This window comes from Nannospalax galili, unplaced genomic scaffold, assembly GCF_000622305.1.
Source record: "Nannospalax galili isolate Female #2095 unplaced genomic scaffold, S.galili_v1.0 scaffold32, whole genome shotgun sequence".
Classification (NCBI taxonomy): Eukaryota; Metazoa; Chordata; class Mammalia; order Rodentia; family Spalacidae; genus Nannospalax; species Nannospalax galili.
In genome coordinates this window covers 8,184,276-8,212,225 of record NW_008335297.1, presented here as the reverse complement: position 1 = coordinate 8,212,225, position 27,950 = coordinate 8,184,276, and positions in this window count along the sequence as shown.

Genomic DNA, 27,950 nt, shown 5'->3' with positions numbered 1-27,950 from the left:
ATGCCCTTCAGACATGTCCAAAGCTCATCTGATGGAGGAAATTCCTCAGTTGAAGTTCCTTCTCAGAGGACTTACGTTGACAACCAAGCTTAATCATCACATGAACAAATACAGATTTGAAAATCAATACATAAACATGGTGTTTCTTCAAAAAAAATGAACCAGATTTCATAATATGTAGAGTTAACAATAGAAAAAAATGGAAAGGAAATTAATGAGCTATTTGAGATCCCAATAAATGTGTCATCATCATAGAAAGTATAATGTTCTGAAAGGCTTCTCTAATATAAGAAAACAGTATGAAAGCGTTAAGAAAGTCAAACCATTACAATGTTTTAGATCTTCTCCTTTTTGCACATCCCTTGACTCTGCTATAAAAGCCGATGCTCTTAACAGGAATGTATCTTGAACTCACTTTTTCACACCTTCCAGGCTGCTCAGCTATGCCAGTATTAATTTTACAGTGTCATGTGTCATGACATTTACATTGTTTTCTGTAGCCTTGACTTTCACAGCTGCCAAACATCAGTACTCTATAGAACTATGACAGTGTTTAAGATGTTCTTAGTCACAAGACTGCAGGTTTTTCATTCCCATATTCTTTAGCTTCTTTCATGGAATATATGCAAATAACCAGCTCTGCAATCTTGCCAATTGTTATTCAGTAACTTTGGGGGGTGGTTCTTAGGTAATACTTATAAACCATGGTTTTAGTAGAAGAGCTAATTTTCTTTAAAGATCTCTATTCCCTAAAATTTTCTTCTTTGTTCTCTTTAAGTGCTTTAAAATTACAATTATTTATCCATGTGCGTGTTCATATGTGTGGATGTGCAAGTGTGTCATGGCATGCCTGTGAAGGTCAGAGGGCAACTTGCAGAAGTTAATTCTCTCCTTCTGCCATGTGGGTCCCAAGGATTGAACTCAGGTCCTCATGCTTGGCAGCAAGTACCTTTACCCCTTGGGCCAACTCTCCAGCCTTCTTTTATTTTATTTTTATAGGTTCTCTCTCTCTCTCCCTATATATATAATATATATTATACATATATATATATATGTGTGTGTGTGTGTGTGTGCATGTGTGTGTGTACGATGTGTGTGTACGTGTTTGAATGTTTGTGATAGGAAAGGGTATGTGCCACAAAGTGCATGTGGAAGTCTTCACCTCCCACCTTGTTTGACACAGTATCTTGTCGCTCACTACTATATACACCAGGCTATCGGGACCATGAGCTTCCAGAGAATCTGTCTCTGCCTCCCTTTTTCCTTTAGTGGCTCTGGAATTGCAGATGAGCACAGTTGCATCCAGCTTTTACATGGGTTCTAGAGATTATAACTCAGGTCACTAGGCGTGTGTGGCTAGCACCTTACGCACTGAGCTGTCTCCTCAGCTCTCCCTGAATTCTTTATGGTGATTTTCTGCATATTGCCCTTCAGACACACTAATCTCTCTGGAACTATGCCTGAACCACATTTATGTACATACTGCTCGATATTCCTCTAGCATTAAATACAACTTCAGAGAATATAGGAGCTAACAGAATTTCACTCATTTTAAATGACTTAGTCTCCTTTAAGACTCAAATTAAGAAGTTATTTTAAAGATCTTTCTTTAGTAACATAAACAAAACATGTCCTTTGTAGATTATTTGATATCAAATTTGTTTTGAAAAATACTGGGTCCCTTAGCTATATAATTCAGTCTGTTTTGTTTTGTTTATACATTTCAAAACCATTTTCTTGTGTTATGTCTTTGAAGACTTTTATTTTTCCTGTTCATTTGTAGAATACTTTCCTCTAAGGACACTCATTTTCATTTTCTTTATTTTAAAGCATTGATATTTGTCTCGCATAGCTAGTATCCTCTCTCAGACTGCTCGAATACATATTTTTAAATTTTGTATCAGAGTCATCAAGTTACACCAAGTTTTCAAGTTTTCCTTGTAGACTAGCCAGGTATCTGTCAATACTACCATTTTGACTGCCTTGCTGTTCCTTAATTTTCCACCTGTGTGGGTTGTTGGTCATTTGTATTTTTACTGTTTTTCATTTTGTCTTACCTTGAGGAATAACTGTTATGTTTTAAATTTGTTCTAGCTTGGTTCAGCCGTTGCTTGCACAACTCTGTAACTCCTTGCTTGTGGTAATAAGTGTCCTACCTTGGGCTCAGGTTTGTCCTTCTGTTTGTATTTATTTGTGCTAGATTTTAGTGCCTATCCTCCCATATCCCAGCCCCCCCACCCCAGTTTTTGTCTTCATTTCCTTCTTTCCTAGATTAATCCTTACAAGGGGTCCTTTTTCATTCTTCTAACATGTTCATGATTTCTTTCTTTCCTCTCGGCATTTTTTGGGGGTTAGGGGGAGTGACAGGGTCTTGCTATGCAACTAAAGCTGACCTTGAACTCACGATTTTCTGTTGTATTTTGAATGTGAAATGTTCCACATGGGCTCCTGAACCCCTGATCCTTAGCTGTTCGTGCTATTTGGGAAGTCTGTGGAACCTTCAGGAGGGGAAGGCTTATTGGAAAAAGTGGGTTCCTGGAGCGCTGGCCTTGTAGGTTTTTGGTCTGCCCAGTTTGTGTTTTCTCTTTGCTTCTGGACTTCTAATGTAATGTGACCAGCTACTACATGCTCCTGCCACCATGCCTTCTCCATGAACTGTATCCTCTGGAACGGTGAGACAAAGTAAATCCTTTCTCCTTTAAGTTGCTTTGTCAGGGTGTTTTGTCACAGGAACGGAAGAGTAACTAGCACACTTCCTGACTCAGTATCCCTAGTGCTGGGATTAGGAGAATATGTCACTATACCCAGAGTACATGATTCCTTTACTCCATTAAAAACATGCAGAAGACTGAACCAGAGCCACAGTTTGAAGCTGAGTATCAAACATTATGTCTGCTTTCCTCTGTAGCCTGTGGTTGTAGCCCAGGGGAGAGTTGCTATCTTTCTCAGAAAGCGTGTGCAGAGCCCTCCAGCCTTTGTGAAAGGTCCTGTCTCACACTGTAGTCTTGGGTGCACCCTAGTCCCCCTGGAGGTAAATGAAGACCTATGCTCATCTTCTAATTAATTTTCAACAAAAATGGTCAAAAACTGGTCAACTTGGTTTTTCTGGTTTTGTTTCACTCACTTTTTAATGTGAAAACCATTTTCGTTGCACTAATATTCCCCATAGCCACTCAAGAGATGAGGGATAATAGACGTGTGTTATCAAGGGGAAAACGAGGGCACTTAGACTGGGGAGGGAGGAGGGAAGTTAGGGAGAGAGAGAGAAGAGACATAAATAAAGCTTAGGTGGCATAAAAGGCCAGAGGGGGGGAAGAAACCCCGATAATTACACATACAATATTTGAACATTAGTGTAAGTATGCACCTGAGGGCCAAATAGAAAGGAACACAGTGCTAGACAGGAGAGACTGCCCTTCGAGTTATTGGTCAGAATAGTCCAAGAGACTCCTCAAATAACACAGGCTATTGCCATAGCCCTTGATTACCCCCCAGAACTTGAAGGTAAGACCCTTCTGATGAAAACGGGACAGACTTCAGATACAGGACTTGGAGCTATGGAGCAGGAACTGACCTGGAAGCCTCTCTGAAGACCAGCTCTCATAGTTGTAGAGGATACCATGCAAGCTGCTAAGGGAGATAACCAGTCAATGTTCCAGCCCAGCTCTGAAGTTTAATAACCACATGACTGGCATGGAAAACTACTTCTATTGATGCAGTAGTGGCATTGTTATCTAGGGGCTTATCAATAGCTATCTAATTGTACTTAAAGCCCTCTCAATAGCAGTGAACTAATGGGTGGCACTGTGAATATAGCCAAATACACATGGCTGGAGAGGTCATAGATCCCAGAGAAAGCCCTATCTCTAGCATATCTCTAGACAAATGGAATTTCTGACTGTATGCTAAATATGGATCCTTATATACAGACAAATGAACCACTAATCAAGGAAGATTTTTTTTGTAACAGATGGAGGCTGTTACAGTGTTCCACAACTGGTCACACACAGAGAATATATGTCTGAGAGATGCCCAGCCCTAAGTGACACATCTATAGTGGAACCTTTACACCTGAGGTGCATGGAATATAGTGGAACAGTGGGTAGAGGGAACACTAATGCATCCTACAACTCTTAACAACTGAGCTTCCTCATACAAGAGAGGAGATGTGTCCAGAAGGCCACAACTGGCTAAGTTTTAGAGAATACTTGAAATCTGGGGGGGGGTGAGCGCTAAAGGGGGCAGAAAGGGGGTCAAATTTGATTAAGATGTATTATATGAAATGCACAAAAACTCAGTAAAAATATTAAAAATGAAAAAATCCTAAGTAAATAAATATGCATAACACAGGGAAAAAATCCCCGAATAACCACAGAGCTGTGGGGTTCAGCTACAAGGCAGCATGATGCCAGAGTCTGTGGCCCTTCATTGTCAGCCACGACCTGCTACTTAGAGAAATAACCAAGGGGCTCATTTAGCTCACATGTGAGGCACTGAATGATCCAGAGGCTAGATGCAGATCATATGTGCTTTGCATATGACTTTTAAAAAAAGAATTTATTTTTATTATTTTTAATTACCTGTATGCGTGTGTCTGTGTGGGGTATGTGCACATGAATAGGCTTGGAGGCCAGTAGCATTGACTACCCTGGAGCTGGAGTTACAGACCACTAAGCCACCTGAAAAATTTATGTCCTCTAAAAGGGCAGGACGTGCTTTTAACCACTGAGCCATCTTTCCAACACCTTCATATGGTTTTTATTGTCATAACATAAGGAAATTTCACATGCAAATCAGGAAGTCCCTGTTATCAGAAGTTCTGCTAAGATTGCTTTCCAGAGAAGGAAAGTGGGTTTTCTTTAAGGCTCTGGCCCCTGGGAGGCTGATCACACTCCGGTGGATGGTCACACATCCAGAAGCAAATGGGAAGCACAAATTGGACTCAGTGGGTTTTAAAAAAGAAAATAGGACTCACAGTTGGGTGGGTAGGGAAGGAGGCTGATCTGGGAGGAGTTGGGGGAGGAAAGTGAAGATGATCCAAGTGCGGTGTATGAAATTTCCAAAGAACTAATAAAAATGAGGAAGAGTAGAAAAAACATTGCTTTTGCAACCTTCGCAGGACAATTGACAGTGACTGGAACATGGCTGTCCCTTTTAGATGACACATGTATTCTGCAAGTCACTGCATCCCTCCCCTCCCTGTTGGGTTCCTTCTCAGGCCTGGCCTTGAACCTAACAATCAATTGGTTGCAGGCTCTGCCTCCCTACCCCCTTTAAGATGTTGGTGCATTATAGCTGCAGAAATCACTACCCTGTAAGGAAGCCCCTTCCTGACGTGAACACGGTCACAAGAGACCTCCAGGATGTAGAAGACTCTCCCCAAGGACACCTCACACCCACCCTGGAGTCTGAGATGTCACTTTGTTCAGTGAAGTCTCTTGGCAGCCACTTCAGGCTCCAGGAAGACAGTGGTCTCTAAGGTAATGAGTCACAAATCCTTCAGGAGCAGTTTGAGCTGAGTCCCTATGGGCTGCCCAAGGACTGTGATCAGCCTGGAATGTAGTGGGGCTGTTTCCTCCCTAAGGAGAAGGACCTAATGAGAGCCAAGAAGGTCTGTCCTCAGGGTCCACTGGAGGCATTTTGTGGGGACAGAGACCCAGGCCTGTTGACAGGCCTGAAGGGCCCCCTGAGGGATTTCCTCCAGAAGAGCAATGCTCAGGAACTATTACCACATTGTCGCTCCAGGGAGAAGCAGTCCTCCTTTCCATCTTTCTTCCCCCTCCATGGGGCTCTGCTGGCTGTGCTCTGACTGAGCCTTCTGGGTGACAGCCTTGCCTGGAATTTCTACCTGAAGGTGCTAATATTTTTCAGATATTCCCCATATAGCCTTTTAACTGTAGAAGTTCTGTGGCTTTAACTTGATGTCAACTGAGTAAGTCTGTGGCACAGTCTGAGAGTTTAACAAACAGCTCAGGTGTTTAAGATGGATGGACTGGAGTTTGAAGGGGAAAAAAAAAATCAATGTCTAAATTTCTAGAAAAGGTAAAACTATGAAGACAGAAAGCAGGCCAGTGGTTGCCTGAGGCTGAGGTGAGTTAAGGGGCTGACTACAAATTGATATGAAGGAATGCTAGGCGGGTGATGGAAATGTTGGAACCCTGGAATTTGGTCATGAATGCAAAACTGTGTAACTTAGAACTTATCAGACTATGCCTAGGAAGAATAGGTAAATTTGGGGGCATGGAAATTAAACTTCAATAGAGCTGTTAAATTAACACACAAAGAAACACAGGCACATCTGAGGAGAGGGCTCAATCGGTAAAGTGTTTGCCTTATAAGAAGAGGACCAGAGGGTGATTTCCAGAATCCGCATATAAAACCTGGGCATGGTGGCAAACACTTGTAATCCCAGCCCTGGAAAGAAGGAGACAGGTGGATCCCTGGGGCTCCCTGCTCGGCCAGCCTAACCCAGCCTAGGGAGCTCCAGGCAATGAAGAGACTCAGTGAACAAAGACGGACGGCACCTGTTGAATGACAATGAGGTTTACCGCTGGTCTTCACATGCACATATGTGTGTGAGCATCCACACACATAGGCACACTCACCAAACACAACAACAAAAACCCAACAAACCAAAAAACTCACAGATTTGCAGACGCTTTAAACCCTCAGATGCTGTCATGTTGTAGCAAGAGAACAGCATGGAAGATGGAATGAATGATGCTGATCAGATACTAACAGGAGACATCAGAGTCAACTCTATGGACCAGTGCTGAGGCAATTTCTTTTTTAAAAAAACCTTTGTTTGGGGGGTTGGGGGAGCATGCTCATGCCACGGCAAGTGTGTGGCTGTCAGAAGACAACTTAAGAAAGACAAGGTCTCTTGGTGCTTGCTACTGCCTATACCAGGATAGATAACATTCTGATGTCTCCACCTCCCATTTCGCCATAGGAGAACAGACACTACAGAGGCATGACTGTGTCATGCTTGTGTGGCAAATGTTTATCTACTGAGCCATCTGACCAGCCCTGAGCCAAAAGCCAAATCCTTATACTTTTATGTCCTCAATTCTCACTCCCACCTCCTATCACACACACACACACACACACACACACACACACACACACACAGTCATCTTCATTTACAAATAGGGAAACTGAGGCTTGAGAGGGTCAGTGATTTCCTCATGCACACAGCTACCTTTTTTTTTTTTTTTTTTTTTTTTTTTGCCATTGTGACAAAATACCTCACAGAAGCAACCTAGAGGCAGAAAGATTTATTTTGACTCAGCCTTGGAGGATTTCAGTACATCATGGGAGGGAAGACAAGGACAGGCAGCTAAGTTCATAATGGCACCAGCTGTGGCAGTGGGGTTATGGGTCAGAGGCTATTTACAGCATAATGGACCAGGAAGCAGAGGTAAGGAGGGGGCAGGCTTAATGTATGAAGGCCTGCCCTCAGTAAACTACTTCCTCAGCCAGGCCCCATCTCTTCAAGGTTCCACAGCCTTTAAAACAGCACCTCCATGTGGGGCACACACGCTCAAAGCATGAGTCTGAGGGTAACAGTTCATGTACAAACAATTATAACAAGGTGGGGCTGGGATATGAGTGGAAGAGGCCAGATGCCTGGGATGCAGTCTCCTACTAAGGTATTAGTTAATGAAATGGCTCTGTTACCTGATGCCTGAAGTCTAAGATGCTCGACTTTACAACTCCCAACTGCTTGACTCTAGCACCAATGCCTGACTCTCCAAGACTGTTTTCACATTTGTAGACGGAACATCACATTGCCTGTGATAAGGTTCTGAGAAGAAAAATTAAATGAAATAAGAAATGTAAACCCGGTCCAAAAAAAATGCTTTTCCACTAAAGAGAGATGTAGTTAAGCTGGAATGGGCACATCCTTTAGCCTAGGGGTATGTGCATTAAATGAGCTTAGAAACTGTTATCTAGTATAGGAGTTTAAATACTGAAATTTTAAAAAATAATCACCCAAGTATTCACATACAGTACCCACTGGGAGATGGTTTCACTGAGATCTCACAGCAGTAGAACACAGTCCTCCTCTCCAAACAACACACACACAGACTAAGGGCAGCAACAGAGTATTTGAATGCAGCACAAGGTATAGCTGTGTCTTAATTGGCTCTTCCCTGGTACACAAAAATACAGATCATTGTTGCATACGGTGTCAGGACAAGTGGGCACCAAAGAGCAGATGGCTGAGCCCCACTTTACAGACTGAGTCTCTTCCTGGCTGACTTCTATTGCTTTTGTGTTTCTAGCATCTGCTCAAATCAGGAGAAACACTAGAGAGAGATGTGTCCAGATTTTGAGACCGACAGAAACTTTCCTTTTCCTTCTCCGGGCGCCCTTATTTGCTCAGGGATTTTGGTACCCGCCCCCCCCTCATCCCCTTTTATCTGTTCTCCTTCAAAATCCCAATAGCCCTGTTACTCTGAGCGTGGAACTCTGGGTGCTGCTACCAGTGCCTCCTGCATGCTGACTCCCGAAGCTGCCATGCGAAACACAGCTTCCTGTGTTCCTGGGGACCCTGGGATCCAGCGACTCTGCAAGTGATATCTTCTGCGTATCCCCTGTTGTGATGAAGCAGCCATTTGTGAAAAGCTAAGCTCTTCTACCTGGAGTGTCATTGGGCTCCTAGCACGAGCAACAAAGTCATGTGTTTCCAAATGACGTTAATTTAGGTGGGCAGAAGAGCTCATCCTGCCCCTTTCTGTCTCCTTTGAACTCTCTGAAGTGCGTGGCTCCTGGCTAAGAGGGACTCGCACATTTGCACATTTTCTTTTTCCTGATTTCTTTTTTTCAGTACAGGGGGAGAGAGTCAGTGGAAGGTGATGTCAGTGCTGCAAGCTTCATTAGGGGCTGGTGGGAGATGGAGCGGCTAAGGAGCTCCTCTCCTCTCAATTTTAAATTGCAAAAGTTAAGGGCAGTAACTTAGAAAATGGTTCTTCTAATTCTTAATAATGATGCTCCACCTTCCTCAATTGGACTGAAAATAGATCAGGGAGGCTTCACATTGAAGGCCAGGACCTGGAATAGGGTAATTTTCTCTCAAGCACGGGCTTAGAAAAGGAGGGTAGGAAGGTAAGAGTTCACGGTCATTGGCGGGAGCACCAGTCTGACACAGACTGCCTCCCTTCCAACAGCTCTGTCCCAAATCTCATTACATGAGAAGGGGGTTCTGCTATTTACACAGGCTTGTGGTAATTTATAAATTACCGGATTCTTCGTTCAGCTGATATTCTTCCAATCGCTTTAATAGACCATAAAAATGGTAATGCCACGGTGAACTGTTAAATGCTCAGCTATTTAGCCCAGCAGCCCTCCTCATTGAATAGTTCTGCTCATTTAGCGTGTGCAGTTTGTAACCAAGTAAATCTAATTTTCAAGGAGATTGGGGGAAGTTAACACCCCAGGAAGGCCTGGACACACCTTTTGTGCAAGGAACATTAACTGACAGCTACCTGGGCCCTCTGCACACCTGCTCATGAAACCAGATTCTCAGAATGGCTAAAGGACTGGACTCTTTCTTCCCACCGTAGTAATGGGGATTGAATCTAGGGCTGTGTACCTGCTAGGCAAATGCTCAAACACTGAGCATGTACAAAGAGCTCAGCCCTCTTCGTGCATTTTTATTCTGAGACAGGCTCTCACTAATGTGCCTAGGGTTGGTCTTGAAACTCATTCTATAACCTAAGTTAACCATGAACTTGGAATCCTCCTGCCTCGGCATCCAAGTAACAGAGATGACAGACATGACTACCAGGACTGAAAAGCTTGGCTTTTTTATGTAACTTGAAATGCAGGTCTTTTTTTCCTCTCCTCTGTTATGGGATATAGTAGTCAGTTTCGACTTGACAGGATCTACAATCATCAACCCTAGGAGACAAATCTCTGGACATACCTGGGAGAGATTATCTAAACTAGGTTAATTGAGGTACAGACAGTTACCCTAACTGTGGACAGCACCATTCTATTTTCTGAGTCCAGTAGAAAGCAAGCCAAATGCCACAGGTCATCTCTGTGTCTTTTATTTTTTCTGCTTTGATTTTATTAATTGATTTATTTTTTTATTTTTATTGAATTTTTGTGTATTTCACACAGAAAAATGTCTTTATACCCCCCTTCCCCTTTGGCACCCTCCCGTAGCCCCCCCCCTGAAGTTCATACATTCTGTCATTTGTGTTAAGGCCTATGATGTAAAGTTTGTATCCCCAGATGTCCCTCAGTGCAAGTTCATCCACTAGGATTTAGTCAACCTATCTAGAGTCCCCCCCCCCTTTAGAACATCACTTTTTCCTCACCCAGCAGTAATCAGTTACCAATAATTCTTCATCTAAGATTGGGGTCTGCTGTTCATTTTCACAGTTTGGTGCTGAGTTTTTGCCTGCTTAAGTTTGCATGGGTCTTGGACCATTGCTGTGGATGGGTCCCAGGAGCCTGGAGGACCATTTCCATATGGCCATGCACCTCCTCCCTGGCTCTTACAATTTCCTATCCCCTCTTCTACAATGGTCCCTGAGCCCTGGGTGGGTGGGTTTTAATATAGGAGTCCTGTCTAGGGACCCACACTCTGCCAACTCTTATTCTCTGGGTTTTGGCCTTTCTGACCTTTTGCATTCCTGGCCTTCTATTGCATGAGGGAGTTTCATTGATGAGAGTTGAAGGATGCATTAGTGTTCCCTTCATCCCTTGTTCTATGTTCCGTGAGTCTTAGGTGTAGAGGTTGCATCCTAGATGTGCCACTTAGGCTTGGGCAATTCACAGACAATCTCTGTGTGTGACCAGTTGTGGAACTCTGTAATTATCTCTGTCTCTTGAAAAAGAAGCCTCTGTGATAGGCAGTGGCTGGGATACTTGTCTATAAATATAAGAATCCATATTTTACACAAAATAAGAAATCACATTTGTCTAGGGATGTGACAGCCTTGGAGTTTTTTTCTAAGGCCTATGACCTCTCCAGCTACATGTATTTGGCTAGGTTTATAGTTCTCTTTGTCTTTTCTGAAGAAACAGTGCGGCCAGCTGACTTACATTCCCACTGCCAGCCTTCCCCCCCTTCTTCCTTTGAGTTCCTTTGCCAGCCATTTTGTCACAGCAAAGAGAAAAGTAACTAATACATTTTATTTTTGATATTCATGGGAGTCAGATACACCAATGTGCTCTGACAGTTTATGCAGACATGTAACCTCACCTGGCCCCATCATGCCTCTAGTGCTGGAGCAGATTGGTAGTAGAACCCCTCCACTGGATCTCAGCTACACCTTGAACTAAGTACAAAGTCTAAACTGACACTAGGAGGTGTGTGTATTTACCCACGAGAGATTTCCTGTCCAAGAGTCCCATCCCCGTAAGACACAGTCTTTCCCCTCCAAGTAGCATCGGTTGCCAAACGTTCCTTAGATTGGATTGTGATTTCTTACCCACTTTTCCATGTCTATGCTAGAATTTTGCTTTCTTTGAGCTTTCATAGGACTTCTGCATGCTGTGAGTTCATGTGAAACTGACATGCTGTTTGAAGGGGACTGTGTTTCCTTGTGGTCATAGACCCCTCTAGCTCTTACAATCTTTCTGCCTCCTCTTCCACAGTGATCCCTGAACCTTGGGAGGCAGAGGTTTGAAATAGGTGTCCTATTCAGGGATAAGCATTCTGTGGTCTCTAGTTCTGTGCACATTGGCCAGTTGTGGGTTTCTGTATTACTGATGGACCTGCACTGGAAGACATTTGAGAACACAAATCAGAGTCTATATAGGCTGTGCTTTACATATATAAAAAAATATATATGTACATATACATGTACACACACATACACACACACACACACATATATATATATATATATATATATGAATGACAGAGTACATTAAATTGGGCAGGAGCAGTGGAAGGAAGTGTGGATAAGGGAGGAAATCTAAATACCATCAAACTATATTTATGAAAATCACAAAAATTTTATTTACAAAATAAAATAAAAGATTTCATGTCCAATGTTTTTTTTTTCAAAGAAACAGTATCTACACAGATTGCAAACATTACAAGTGAGGAATAAATGAAATAAGTTCTACAGAGACGGTGGGCAAGGTAATGACTGTTCTGGAAAAAGTTTAGAAGGAAACTGAATTCCAATTAGGAATCACACTTATAATACAAGGGCAATGCAATGAGTTTAGATGAATGAGGAGGAAGTAGGTAAGATAAGTAAGTACACGTGTGTGTCTGTGCACATGTATGTGTTTGTGTGTGTGTGTGCCTGAGGAGGCCATTAAACAATGATTGGTGCCCTCCCTTAGCTGTCAGGCGCTGCCAAACGTTTTTAGACTGGCTGGAGAGTGAGTCCCCAGAATCCCCATCTCTACCTCCCAGTGCCGGAATTAAAAGCATTCCAAGCTCTTTAAAAAATGTGGGGTTTTAGGACTGAAACTCAAGATCTCCTACACACAGAACAAGCACTTCATCTCTCTTACCCCACAAGCAGTATTGCTGTGGTGGGTAGATCTCTAAGATTAACTCCCAAATTTCTGCCTCTCATTGACCCATACACTCATGTCATCCTTTCACCTTGAGTGTGGGACAGACCTGTGTCTACAATAGGATATCAATTCTATCACTTGATTAGAATCAGTTGACTTTGAAAGGAGACTACATCAATGGGTCTCAGCTAAACAGGTCAACTCTCAAAATAAAATTCGTCATAGGGATACCAAAATAAAAAGAGAATGGCCCTGTGGTAGCAGTCCACAAAGATGGTCTTTAGGAACACAAGACGTCAGACTATAAAGAACTAGATTCTTCCAACATCTTTGAGCTTGAAGGGGAACACAGCTTCTGATGAGCTTTTTGCCTGAGTAGCACCTGTTAACAGCATTCCAAGCAAAGGGAACTTCAAGTTAACTTATTGATTGTAGATGGTGTGTTTGCAGTCAGTGTATTCAATATCCTGCACCATGATGTTGCCTAACTGTTTATTTATAATGGTTGGTCTCCCTTCCCTTCCCCCATATGCACGTCTCTGCTGACCCTTAAGTATATTATCTTATATCTTACCAATTCTAAACCTGATTGAGAAAGACCCTGTTCATAATTATGTATCATTAAACCTTAGTAAACCTTATTCCTCGCCTGTCTCACATAAAGCTGGGCCTTGGCTGGGAAGAGGGTTTTAGGGCAGAAAGCTGAGTCACCAGCTCTCTGGGTTCTGCCATGGGTATTTGCTTTGAGGAAATTAGTGGCCACAGCACAGAAAATATCCTAAAGACTCAGAATGTTATTGTTAGTATTGTCGGCCCATCTGTTCTGTCCAGAGTTAGATCTGGATTTGGTCTGAAATCTGATCCCAGTTATAACTCCATGGACTTCAATGTCCATTTCTAAAATGATGAAAAAATTTGAAGGAGGGGGTGATTTCCTGGGGTCATTCTGTGTAAACCACTGAGAATGACGGCAAACGTTGGAAGGTGTGCAAGGTGAGTACATGAATGAATGAAGAGGCTTATAAATAATATTAGAGACCAATTCATGAAACTCACTTAAGGACTAGCTATTAGATGGGAGAAAAAGGCCCTGGTGTCTGTTGCACAATAGAGCGATTATATGGTGATAAGGTGCTGTTTGTTTCCTTTCTTTGTCCCGCTCCTCCTCCTTCCCCTCTTCCTCTCCCTCTCTTCCTTCTTTTCTCCTCCCCATTCTTCTCCTCTTCCCCTACTCTTCTCCCTCCTCTTCCTCCTCCTTTCCCTGTCTTTGTCCTCCTCCTTTCCTTTCTTTTCATCCTCTTTCATCTCCACCTCCTCTCCATCTCCCTTCTCCTCCTGCTCCTCCTTCTCCCCCTCTTCCTCCTCTTCTCCCTCTTCCTCCTAACCCTCTCCCCTCCTCTTCTCCCTCTCCCTCCTCCTCATCTTTCTTAGTGTATCTTGAAACAATTTCTCACTGAGTTGCCCAGGCTAACCTCAGATTCACTCTGTTGCCTAAGCTGGCCTTGAACTTTCAATCTCCCCAACTCCTCCTCCAAAGTGCTGCAACTACAGATGAGCCGCCACACACAACTACGAGACACTCCAAAGTGTTATAAGAAAAAAACCTGGATATTTTCACCGCACAGCAATGGTAAGCATTTAAGGAGATGGCTATGCTGATCCCAGTTCCAACGCTATAGTCCTTACATGGGTTGAACATGACGTGCCACCCAGAAATATGTACTGTTGCTATCAACTTTAAAAAGAGAAATTATTTAAAAAACAAAGTTTAAGATAGAAAACTCAGAACTGTAATTGCTGAGTACTTGAGATAGCACAGTGGAGTGGACCAAGCAATCAGAAGAAGGCTGCTTGCTGTGCATGTGATTCTAACCAAGGGCAAGGGGACTGTTTCGTTCAGTTTTACTTTAGAAATTGGTCATTCTGTGGTGCCCACCTGTGATGTTCAGATGCTGTATCATCACACTCAGTTAAAGAAACCAAAACACACTTCCATTGACGGACTCTGTGCAGGGCCTGGGTACACACTCACCCTTAAGTCTGAATGTTTTCCTCTTTAACCAATACCAGCTTTTGAAAAACATTTTTAGCCCAACTCAAGTCCAACTCTGGGGGCTCCAGCACCCTCAGTCACATTAAGCTGACATTTACCCACTGTCTAACTTTCCTGTCTCAACACTGTGCTTTAAACCCCGGAGGGAGACTCTTCTCTCTGGTCCTTTAACGTGAGTGGAGGTGGCAGCGACTCAGAGTTGCTCTTTCATCCTGGCCAGAGAATAAATCACACAAACTGAATAGACACAGCAAGAATAAAACCAAAGCCAGAATGTATTTTGCCCAAAGTCATTCTAGACCAAAGACAATTCACAGACAGTGAAATGAATATTTTCCCTTGAGTTTTATGACCTGAAAGATTTACAGGCCACGACATGAAAAGGCCATTTAAGTTGTGTAGAAGAATGCCCCGAGTTTTAGAAATGAAGGATCATGATGTCTTCAACTTAACTTTCAACTGGGATGTGAGGGGGGGAGGAGAGAGAGAGAGAGAGAGAGGAAGAAGGAGGAGGGCGGAGGGGAGGGAGGAAGCAGAGGAGAGTCCTATATAGACATAAAATGAGATCCATCTTCTGTTTGCTTAAAGCATATTTTGGCAAACTTTATTAACTTTCAGCTGTAGGTAGTACTTATATGACTGATTTTTCCATGTTGGTCTTTTCAAAATTTTTGTTTGAAATCGACATAATAAAATACTGAAAAATAATTTCACTTGTGTTTAATTCTGTGTGGCATATTCTCTCTTCGTTCACAGTAGTAACTATCTCAGTGTGTGGAAACTTCCCACAGAGCCTCTTCCCACCACTTCTATTTTATATTTTATCCTTTTACTCTGTGATAACTGTTTTCATCCAACTCTCTTCTTAAAACATAATTTTCCTCTCTGCTTTTAATGTAATTTTACATTTCAGTAAAGTAGGTTTATTTTGGCTGTCTCTTTTCACTGATGTCTTATTTAATAAATCATAAACTGTCCCCAGTCTCTAAGATGAAGCCCAGCCAATTTCATTCAATTTCTCCTTAAGGCAGGCACATCCATAACTTTTCCCCTGCTCGTGTGCCAGGAAATGACTTTGTATTTTGTGATGGTGTCCTGGAACTCCAGTGAAATAGATCTGACTCCATTTGACTCACTTTGATCCAAGCATCTTAACATAATTTTCAAATGTTTGATCCAATCAGGATCATGAAGTATAAAATTTGAGAAAATCCGATTACTGAGTTTTTTTAAGTTCATGAAAAAAACTAAAATCAAAAGAACTATTTGGAAAGCATTTAAGGAAGTGACATTACACAAGGGACTTTGGACATGTGTAAGACAAGACACTTTAGAATTAGCCAATCAGCCAACCAGAAAGGGGACACCTTGTGTGTTGCTCTACTGGAGAACACACTTGGACAGCAGTTACCTCTCCCAAAAGCTTCTTGCCCAAGCCCATCTACACTAACATTTGAAGTCCACGAGGTTGGCACATGGCCTTCTAGTGTTAGAGAAGTCTTAGCATTGAAGAAGTTCCAGAGGTGTGCTCACTGACTCCCAAAGTCATTATGACATTAGAGGTTCAAGATGCAACAGGTCCTTTGCTGGCTGAGCCATGTTCCGATAGAACAATCTTTTACAATAAATTCAAGGAAAAGATAAGACCAATGGATCTTCATATGGAAACAAGCTATGAAGAAACGAGAGCAAGAGTGAGAGAGCGAGGGAGAGAGAGAGAGAGAGAGAGAGAGAGAGAGAGAGAGAGAGAGAAACTATGAAACAAGAGGCTCCATGTCACCAACAGTATGTGGGCACACTCTGACAGCTCACCTACGAAAGCTCCCGTGCTGTTTCTACACCCATAGAGTCTATGGAACTTGTGACTCTCATCTTTATACTAAGCCGTAATTCTCCAACACCACTGGCCTGAACTGTTTACCCATTAGCAAAACGATGTAACAGTGCTTCCATTTCAGATCTGTGAAGATTAGGGGAAATCATATTTATCACCCAGCTTAGCATGAGGCATCAGTGACCTATCTAATGCAGTGATTTTTCTTCTTTTTGATATTCTTGTGATTTTTCATTTCCACACAAGCTTTTGGTTTCTGCTCAGCTCACAGATACAGACCCAGACATCACTTTCCAAAAGTGATAGAACTCTCCCATAACTGGCATAGATACAGGCTCCATATATGTGGACTCTCCATCCTCCATCCTCTACCCTCTGTCCCTCTGTCCTCCATCCCCCCATCCTCCATTCTCCACCTCTGTTCCTCTGTCTTCCATCTCCCCATCCTCCACCTCTGTCCCTCTGACCTCCATTCCCCCATCCTCCATCCTCCACCTCTGTCCTTCTGACCTCCATCCCCCATCCTCCATCCTCCACCTCTGTTCCTCTGTCCTCCATCCCCCCATCCTCCATTCTCTACCTCTGTTCCTATGACTTCCATCCTCCCATCCTCCACCTCTGTTCCTCTGACCTCCATCCCCCCATCCTCCATCCTCCACCTCTGTTCCTCTGACCTCCATCCCCCCATCCTCCACCTCTGTCCCTCTGACCTCCATCCCCCATCCTCCATTCTCCACCTCTGTTCCTCTGACTTCCATCCCCCCATCCTCTACCCTCTGTCCCTCTGACCTCCATCCCCCCATCCTCCATCCTCCACCTCTGTCCCTCTGACCTCCATCCTTCCACACTTTATCCTTCCATTCCTCCATCCCCGGTCCTCTGTTCTCCCTCCTCCATCTTTACATTTCTCCATCCTCCAACCTCTGTTCCTCCATGTTTCATCCTTCTATTATTCATTCATCCATTCTGCATTCCTCGGTCCTTCATTATCAGAAAACCAAGTACCTTTCTTATGATTTCTCACTAGTTTTAAATCACATCTACACGCACACCATTTGCACGAGTGTTCAAGCTACTATTTTTCTTTATTATTTGAATAGAACTTATATATAATAAAAGGACTCAATTTGACATGCAGTTCTGGGCTGGTGAGATGGATTAGTAAATAAAGATGCTTGCCACCAAGCGTGGAAACCCGAGTTAAATCCGTAGGTAAGGAGAGAATTCATTTCTGCAAATTGTCCTCTGACCTCCACACATGCACCATGGCATGCACTATCAAATAAACAAATAAATAAATAATAAATAATAAATAAATAAGTAAATAATAAATAAAAAGTAAATGGCATACCGTTCTGTGAGTTTTCACAGGCACAGTAAAACAGTCACAAACAAAACCAAACTTCAGACTAGATTTATCCGCCCTAAATCCCTTCATTCACCTTCTGTCCACCCCCTTCTCTAGCATATACTAATCTATGTTATGTCTATGTAGTTTTCTCCAAAACACAACATAACTATAACCATGAATATATAACATAATATAAACATGAAACCCTACAGTGTCTAGTCTCTGCTTCATCAAATTAAACAATGCATCTAAGTTTTTTTTGTGTCCGAATAGTTTAATTTTTATTGCTGAGCAGTATTCCACTGAATGGGTGCAGCACAATTTATTATCCCTTTCTCTCCATGAAAGCCATTTAGATTATTACCAGATATAGGTGATTATAAATAAACTGATTGAAAAACTTCATGGATTTTTTAGAAGAATATTTATTTGAGAGATATACTTAAGAATGAAATTTCTGGGGCGACCCACAATATTATTTTCTTTTTTCTCAGTACCAGGGATTGAGCCCGGGGCTTTCTTCACGCTCCACAAGTATTCTCCCACAGAGCTGCATCCCCGTCCTCCTCACCTTTTACACTGATTCTCAGCCTCACTAACTTGCCCAGGCTGGCCTTGAACTTGTAGTCATCCTGCCTGGGTCTTCCAGATGACTGGAATTATAGAGCTGAGTCCCCAGGTCCGACTCCATATTTTATTTATTAAAGGACAGAAGAAATATCTAAGGCAAATATAATATAAATGGGTTTGGTAAATATGATTGGAGGGGCCATAGGTGATGTTGATAATATTCTGTATCATTTTATGCTTAACATGTTTCGTTTAAAAATAAAACTCACGTTGTATAAGTCAACCTAATAGCAGATAATTTATGAAATTATGATCTTTTCAAAGTATGCCCATGTAACTAATAAAATCCTTTCTCAACTTATTGGTAATAATTCTATGTATATCATTGAAACGCTCTAATGCTTGTATAATTATAACTAAATCAATGTCATTCCCTGAACTGGCAGGGTTGCCTGTTAAGATGAGGATGCCCTTGACTTTCTGATCCACTTCCTGAGCCACTTTCCCCATATGCCACTTCTTTCCTTTTCCCTTTCTCCCCACCCCCTTGCTTCACCTCATCCAAGTGCCATCTGTGTTCCCTAATCTCTGGGAAACACGTTTCCAAGGTGTCCTAGTTGTTCTTTCTGTTGCTGTGATTAAGACACTCACAGACTCCAGCTCAGCTAGCTCTCTTATATAGGCCAGGGTCATCTGCCCAGGGAATGGTCCTACCCACAGTGGGCTGGGCCCTCCTCCATCAAGTTGTAATCAAGACAGTCTCCTGTAGATATGCCTACAGGCCAATCTGATCTGGGTAATCAATTGAGAATCAGGTGACTGTAGACGGTGTCAAGTTCACAGTTAAAAATTACATAGGACACGAGGCAACAGCATCTCCTGTGAATAGAGATTGTGTCAAAGATACATGACTGTCATTCTTACCATGGTGAGGAGGCAGCTTTAATAGAAGGAAGGTATTGGACCAGAGGATAGACATGGGTCAATAGAGATGGTGAGGCATCTGGCGGGATGGCGGCCCCCACAGGCACTCTTGAAAGTGATAAGGGGGATATTTTCTGGCAGAAAAGGCATTTCACAGAACGCCTTTGGATTAGGTTTCAGAATGGCATTCGTTGTGGTGGTGATAAATGATCTTTTAAACTTACAAAACATTCATCAGCTGAGCACTCAGGCCCTTCAGGTAATGTAAAGAGTGAGCATTGACTAGAAACATGAAATATGGGCCAGTTCACCATCCACTAACTAAAATGTTTCATCTGGTAATCACTGTGGAGCGAGATTTATTTTTGGTTTCACAAACATCTTTTTTAATTTAAATTAGATTTAAGGGATCTTTTCTCCTCTCTCTTTCCATCATCTGACTTCCTAGAATTTAGTGTTCACTAGACTCTTTTTCTATTAACCCTCTCATCATCATCTTCCAATTAAGTGTTTTCCAAGAGAAAATTGTATATAGCAGTAAGCAGTTATTACCAGCACTAGACGTTTATGTCAGAGATATGTTTCATGGAGAGTGGGCTGAAGGGGTCTTTAAAGGACAGATGAAGAAATGGCATAAAGATGGGAATTCTAGTAGGGATGTAGCTCAGTTAATAGAGTGCTTGCTTACCATGCATGAGATCCTGGGTTCCATTCCCGGCACTGCATAAACCAGGCCTGGTAGTGCACATCTGTAATCCCAGCATTGGGATATGGAAGCAGGAGGATGAAAAATTCAAGGCAGCCTAAGCTACATATCAAGTCTGAGGTCAGCCTGGGTTACATGAGCCCTTGTGTCAAAATATGAAACAAAACAAGACAAACAAGCAGAACCCAGATTCCATTTTCCCAGCACCATCCCATGTAACGTTGCCTTGTATTGCAAAGCCCAGCTTGGCTACAACACTTTACTGGGGCCTCATTCTTTTTGTTTGTTTGTGTCTACTTCACCTAGACACAACCATATGCCTCTCCCAGTCTAAGCCCAAGGCATTATGTTATTGCTTCTGTAGGCTGGAACCCAGGGGAGAGGGGTGGAGGAAGAGCCACAAACTAGGAGTGCTCTGGAGACTAGAGTCTAAATCAAGAAGAGTTCTTCCCTGTATTCTACCATGGGGACCACAAAAATCACAAACTCAAAATTCCCTTGGAATCCCAAGAAGCATTTGCCTGGGGCAGAGCCACACAGCTTTGTAAAGAAAGGCTTCCTCCACCCCAGTGTGGTTTGGAGTGAATTCATAACCATGATGTGCCTCTTTTTATGTAAGGCAATCCACTTAGCAGAAGTGCAAGTAAGCTAATCTGCAGAGAGCTGTAGACAAAACAAAAGTCACCTAAAAGCCTGGTGTGAACATCTGACCAGTTTTAGGCATATAAAAAGGGGCTAGAGACAGAACATAAACTGGAATTGAACTGAGGTGTCTTAGCTTGAAGGTGAATTGTCCCCTACAGACTTACATGTTTGAGCACATGGTCCCCAGTTGGTGGTGATGTTTCTGCACAACCTTTGCAACACACAAGGCCTAGCTGGAAGAAATAATCTACCATGGGCAAGGCATTAAAGTTCTATCATCCTCAGGGCTGGAGAGTTGGCTCAGTGGTTAAGAGGACTGACCTTTCTTGCAGAGGACCGGGTTTGAATCCCAGCACCCACATGGCGGCTCACAACCATCCATAACCCCAGTTCCAGGGGATCTGATGCCCTCTTCTCTCCTCCATGGGCATTGCAGGGCAAGGGTGCACATACATACATGCAGGAAAAACACTCATATACATGAAGTAAAAACAAATAAATAAAATGTTAAAAGAAGTTATACCATCCTGGGTTCCAGTCTAGCATGTCTTCTTCCCATTCTGTCAAGATGTGCACAAGCCACACTGCAAGCTCCTGGTGTTACAGGCAGAGTCAATCTAGTGACCATGCTGTCCCATACTGTCCCACATGATGGACCACACCTACTGAAACTATGGGCCCAAACACATGTCTCCTCTCTAGTTACCCTGTTGATATTGTATCACAGTGCGGAGGAAAGCAACTACTGCAGACTATAAACTGAATGCCCACTGTGTTGTTACTTGCCTGTGATTTTGCAAAGACCTGATGCTCTGTGAGCTGCTGTTCTTGACCATACAGGTGTATGAATGAAGCACAGTGTTCCAGTTTCTCAGCTTAGAGCATAGCATCTAGTATGGGGTAAAGCACTTGCTTAGTTATAGTACGTGCCTAGCACATTTCTGACTATCGATGCACTTTTGTTGAGTGAGTGAATACACGTAGGAACTCAATGATGAGCTGTTTTTAATTAGCATGAAGTAGAGCAGTATGCAAATGCTTTAGAGAACCTTGGGCAGGAACACAGAGTTCTCACAGCATGTGTGAATCTTGCTGGATGAGTCTCCAGAAGCAAGTGCTGAGATGGAGCTTGAAGATCAAGGTGTTTATTTGAGATCATAACTTGTGAAAAGAGAAAGAGAAAGCCACAGCTCCTGAGAGGGCCTTGGACAATGAGACAAGGGTAGGGGATGGTATTCTATCTACCCAGGTTGAGCTGACATGGCCAGATTTCTATGGTGTTGAGTTGCCCCAGGAAGGGTATGGTCTTGCTAGTAGGAGGTCTCCTAAACTGAAGCAGACCCTGAAAGTGGGGACAGCCAAAAATCCCTGGTGAGTACACTGCACACAGCTGGAAAGCAAGGCCTGTGACCCCTAGGAGGTACATCTCTGTCTTGCAAGGCCTCTTCTTTGGGATTCATCAGTCAGTGACTGACATTCCCTAGAGACACTGGAGGAGCAGAGATTGTTGTGAATTAAACTCTGAAAACCATTTACACATACCACTTCTATTTATAACAATAAGGATGTTTACATGAAATAATAAAATTCCCAAGTAGATAAATATAAAATAAAAAGCCTGGCTATCTGTGATAGTATTGATTGTCAAATTGACAGGATCCAGAGTCACACATGTGTGTGTGTGTGTGTGTGTGTGTGTGTTGCTTGGGATAGAACACAGGACCTCATGCATACTAGTCAATTGCTCTACCACTAAGCTGCATCTCCATTTTCCTAACTTTTAAAATGGGAGTTATAGGAGACTGGAGAGATGGCTCAGAGGTTAAGTGCATTGGCTGCTCTTGCAGAGGACCTGGGTTCGGTTCCCAGCACCCACGTGGCAGCTAAGAAGGGCCCATAACTCCAGTTCCTGGGCATTCAATGCCATCTTCTGACATCTGCCAGCATTGCAAAACACAGGTGCACTCACATACATGAAGACAATACACTCATACACATAAAATAAAAATAATAGATAAATATTAAAATGGGAGTTACAAATATCATGATTGAATAGTATCATTTTGATGGACCTCAGGGCTGTGTTTGATATATTATACTCGAAAAATTTTAACTTCTAGTTCTATAATTCATAAGAGATCTTGAGTTTTCTGTAATTATTCAATGAGGAGATATTTTTAATTAATAGCAGACTTTGCTTCCTACCAAACATACATACTGTGTATCACTTAAATTTGATACCTGAGGGCTGGGGAGATGGCTCAGAGTTACGAGCACTTGTTGTGCTTCCTGGGGACCAGAATTCAGTGACTGGGATCACAGTCACCTGAAACTCAGGTTCCAGGGGAAGTTATACCATCTTTTGGCCTCCACAGGTACCTGTACACACTTGTGCCTACCCACACTCACACCCAGACACATACACACAATTAAATATAAAATAAATTAAAAAATTGACAAATTGATGCCTATAAGTATACTGATGGACTATTAATAAAGCATGTATTTCAAAGGTCAATGGGAAGACACACTTGTAGCCAAGCCTGACCACCTGAGTTTGATCCATGGGACTCACATAAAAGAAGGAGAGAGCCTATTCCTACAAATTTTCCTCTGAACACACATGTGCCATGAAATGTACAGGATCACACACATGCACGTAAATACAATCAACCAATCAACTAATATACATTAAAAATTTTAAACAAAATCCATGTATGCCAAATTTTGATATAACATTCAACATGGCCACTGATTCCTCTTTATGACATACAGTGACTTTCATTGAATCATAAACTACAGACTCTACTAAGACATTGTTCTGTACAAGGTAAGACCAAACTTTAGTGTTCTAAAAAGGATGAAATGAAAAAATAAAAGGGACTGGGGACATGGCTCAGTGGGTAAGAGCACTTGCTGAGCAAGCATGGGGACCTGAGTTCACAAAGCAGGCCAGGTCTCACGCATGCCTGTAATTCCAGAGCAGGGTGGCGGCATGTGTATGGGGACCAGAGGACTGCTGAAGCTTGCTGACAGTCCAACTCCAGGCTCAGACCACAACCCTGTCTGGGGAAATGAGGAGAATGTGAGAGCAACCCACACTGTCGATGTCCTCCTCTGGCCTTTACACACATGTGCACATGGCACATAGCACATCCCCCCATGTATCCCTCACACAAAGATAGTAAAGGCGTAGGTAATTTCTCTATTCAAATTGTCTCTTGAAGAATTACAGAGCACACAAGCTTAAGAAATGATCTGAGAAATTCTGTTCAGATTGAAGAATCCATATGACAGTGTTTAATTCTGTCAAACCAAGGTTACCCAATTACTTTTGGCCCTATGGCTTTAGTTTTTCATAAGCAGATTTATTAATCATGACTTTTTAAAATGCAAGCAACAGAAACACAACTCTAACACACTTAGGAAAATAAACAGACATCTTGTACCAAATAATGGCATTCACTAAAGACGAAGTTCAAGCATGTTTGGATCCAGTGACCAAATGGTGTCATCTGTCAATCTGTCTAATGTGTTTTCAATTTATGTTATTAGTTCCTAGGGATGCCTTCTCCCTAAGTGTTTAAAACATGAACAATTCCAATTCCAAGCTTTCATTAAGAATGGAAATCTTCATCAGTAAGTAAAGACTGGCTATTTATTTTATAACTTTTAGAATTGGCATGATAGCCTCTCAGCCCAGATGTGGACGCCATCACTGGAACCACCTCTAGGACTGGCATAGGATAGCTCTGGCTATAGTCATTAAAATACAAAGTCTTAGGGTTGGGGATGTAGCTCAGTGATAGAGCACTTGCGTACTGTACACTAAACCTTGGGTTTGACCACCAGCACTGCAGGAGAACATAAAGTCTTTAAGTGGGAGGGGGAGGTCCCCAGGAAACAGCAAGTGTTCCAGAAGGGCTGTGACCGAAAAGAATACGTCCTCTCTCTCTCTCTCTCTCTCTCTCTCTCTCTCTCTCCCTCCCTCCCCCCCGTCCCCCTCCCTATATCTCTATCTTTTTCATAAATTTTATAACTCTCAGGGATGAAAGAGTTAAGTCTCCAATAGCCTCAGAGCCAGTGAGGCCATCTGAGATCTCTGTCTTGCCAAACCCAGCTCCATGCTGAATTTGCAAAAAGGTCTAATTTCTGCTCTGGAGCTCTGAACAAGGCTATTAAGAGGCCCTTTCAACTTCTCCCTCTGGGAAGCTTTGCGAACAGCTGCACTGAAAGGAAAAGGGAAGAACACTAAAGCTTTAGGAACCCAGGCTCAGTGCCCTCCAGCAGCCCCAGGCTTTATCCCAGCAACCTCCTTGTGGAAGCAGCAGCCTGCAGGATGGTAGGAGACTTGAAGATTCACAGCAAAGCTCCCTCTGATTGGATGCCTGCCAGGGAGTGCCCTGGGCAACCTGATCCTGGGATGGAAAATAAGGCTGATACCCAGGAAAAACACTATGATTTAGTGTTGGATACAGATAGAGCAGTTAGAAAACATTTTACAGGGATGGGGGGAGGAATGCTGCTTTCTTAAGTTGGAGGCACACACACCATAAGATTTCTTGCTGGGTTTCATATTGTAGGAGCTGTCATAAAGTGCTCTGAGCTATTGGCATGCAGGCTTTGTTTGCAATATGTGAGTCACTCCAGGAGTCATTACCAGGAAAGGAACAAGCAGAGGGTCATGTGGTGTGTGAAGAAACTGGACACTGGTGTAGATCTACATCTCACTGACTCAGAGATCAATCCCTCCCCTTCTCTGGGCTTTGATGCTTGTGCCGCTGACTTGGTGTTACAATGGATTCTGAACTGATATCTTTAGTCCTTAAACACAGCTACACAGGGAAGGCACTCACCTGGTAATCTCAGCACTTGGGAGGTAAATGCGGGAGGATCCGGAGTTAAAGGTCAACCTTGGTTACATAATGAGTTTGAGGCCAGTCTGGGATATACGAGATTGTCTCAAAAATCAAACAACCCAAACAGTGTTACAGAAATCACTGGCTCTTATTAGAGGGATACATAGGGGGAGTCACATTGGAAGTATACCTCTAAGGTGTATCTGTGAAAGTGGTTTCCAGAAAAGTTGCACTGAAGAAGGAGGAGCCGCTGTAACTGTGGCATCTTGGACTGAATAAAAAGGAAGACAGGCTGGAGAGACAGCTTGGTGGTTAAGAGCACTGGCTGCTCTTGCAGAAGACCTTTGGGTCCCAGCACCCATATGGCAGCTAACAATCACCTATAACTCCAGTTCTTGGGGATGTTACCCTCTTTTGACCTCTATGGGCATTGTACAGCACAGGTACACTTATATACATGCAGGCAATATACTCATATACATAAAATAAAATAAAAATTTAAAAACGAAATATTTTTAAAAAGGAAGACATGAGCTAAGCACCAGCATTCAACACTGAGAGGAGTAACTAACACAATATATCATGGCATGGAAGGTGGGGCACGTGTGGCATCTCCAGAAAATAACAAATGAAGGGTTCGGTGAGGCTCAGATGTAGTCTACCTGAAAGAACAGTGAAGGAAGACAGGGTAGAGGTTTGTGTCAGAATCCAGACAGCAGTCTAACACTTAGAAAACATACACTGGAGGCTGCGTTGGAAGAGCAGTACCCAGGGCCTCTGTAGTGAGGGAGACTCGCATGCAAAGTGCGGATCATTAACGCACTAAACGTAATATGATGGGTGATAAATTTTCCAATGCAGGTGTACAGAAGGGCATCACAGCGAGTGACGGACGTGTGTTGAGGAGCAGAGGAAAGAGGCTGATGAACAGCAAGGAAGAGTGCTTCAAGTGTGGGGAACTACAGAGATAAAAACATGGGATCATGATAGATCCTAGCACAGGGAGAGGAGTGATAAACACAGCATTCCCCAAACATAGATGGGATGGAGGGCAGAGATGGAAACTGAGTCTGGAAAAAAAAGAAATGCTTAATTTATTTGAAGTTGAATTATAAATGGTTGAAAATTACAATGAGGCATTTGATCATTCTAATATCTAGTGTCATTTTGAGTGGTCAACTATTTGTAGTATACATTCAGCACTCTACAGATCTTACTCCTTATAATTAAACAAAGTTATTGCCTTTATTCTATGTGTGTGTGCATGTGCATATGTGCATATGTGTGGGCATGTGTATGCCATGCTATGTGTGTGAAGGTTAGAGGACAACATGAGTGAGTCTATTCTCTTCTTCCACGCTGTGGGTTCTGTGGGCATTGAACTCAGGTCCTCAGGCTTGGTGGCAAGGTCCTTTATCTGCTGAACATCTTGTCGGCCCTATTCCGTATAATTTTAAGGTTAAATTAACTTTCTATTTTCTGCGATGGGGCCATATGCATGAAATATATATATATAATTATATATTTCATATATGATATATATAAATAAAAACACTTTAATGTTTAATACAGAAAACTTTGTGATCTAGACTAGCCCTGTCCCATGGAACTAGTGATGACAAAAAGATTCTTGGTGTGGTGTGATCTCAGTGACACGCACTCCTCACCTGTAACGAATACTTGAAATGTGGCTGATACAACCAAGATCTCAGTGTTCTATTGTGCTTTATGTTACTTAATTTAAATTTGAATGTTGATAGCTCGATGTGGCTAGTGGCTGCCATATTGAATACCACAGGTCCAGATAAAACAAATAAAGGAATTCTGAGCTCTTGGTAGGTCACCATTGTTAGACTAAATAAGTGAGGTGCTTTTAGGAAGGGATTATGCTAGGTAGGACTGCTGTTGACTCTCCTTTGAAATTCTCAAGTTGGGTAGATAGAGAGGAAAGAGACAGAACCTAGAAATTCTCTTTCTAGAATTGCCTTTTAGTTAGACTGGAAAGAGACAAATTGAACAAAGAAGGCTTTTGGAAGTCACAGAAATGAAGTAGCAGGTTTAAAGACAAAACTTTAACTCCAACCTTAGTGCAGGTGCATTGACCTTTAACAGAACAATCTTATGAGAGGATTTACACAGTCCAGGATATGTCAGGAATAAAAATCTGTGCTGAGACAAACATATCTGGCTTTTGACTTACCAGCAGCGCTTTCTCATTTTTCTCTAGTAGCATTGAGCCTTTTCTTTAGGGACCTGCCATTTCCACATTCCACGTGGTGTTAAAAGGGCTTTAAATCTCAAACCCTGGACTCGACAGTCCAGGCTTGGTTGGCAAAAATACCTCATCAACCTAAACTTAGTGATTAGATTAGAGATGAACCAAATGAACTAATTAGAAAGTTCCCTGAAACCCTTTCTAGATTCTAGCTTTTTCTCTGAAGTTGGAAGGTAGAATGGAAATTTGGATTTTCCAGTGATGGTCTTGTCATTTGTTGAAGAGAAGAAAGAGC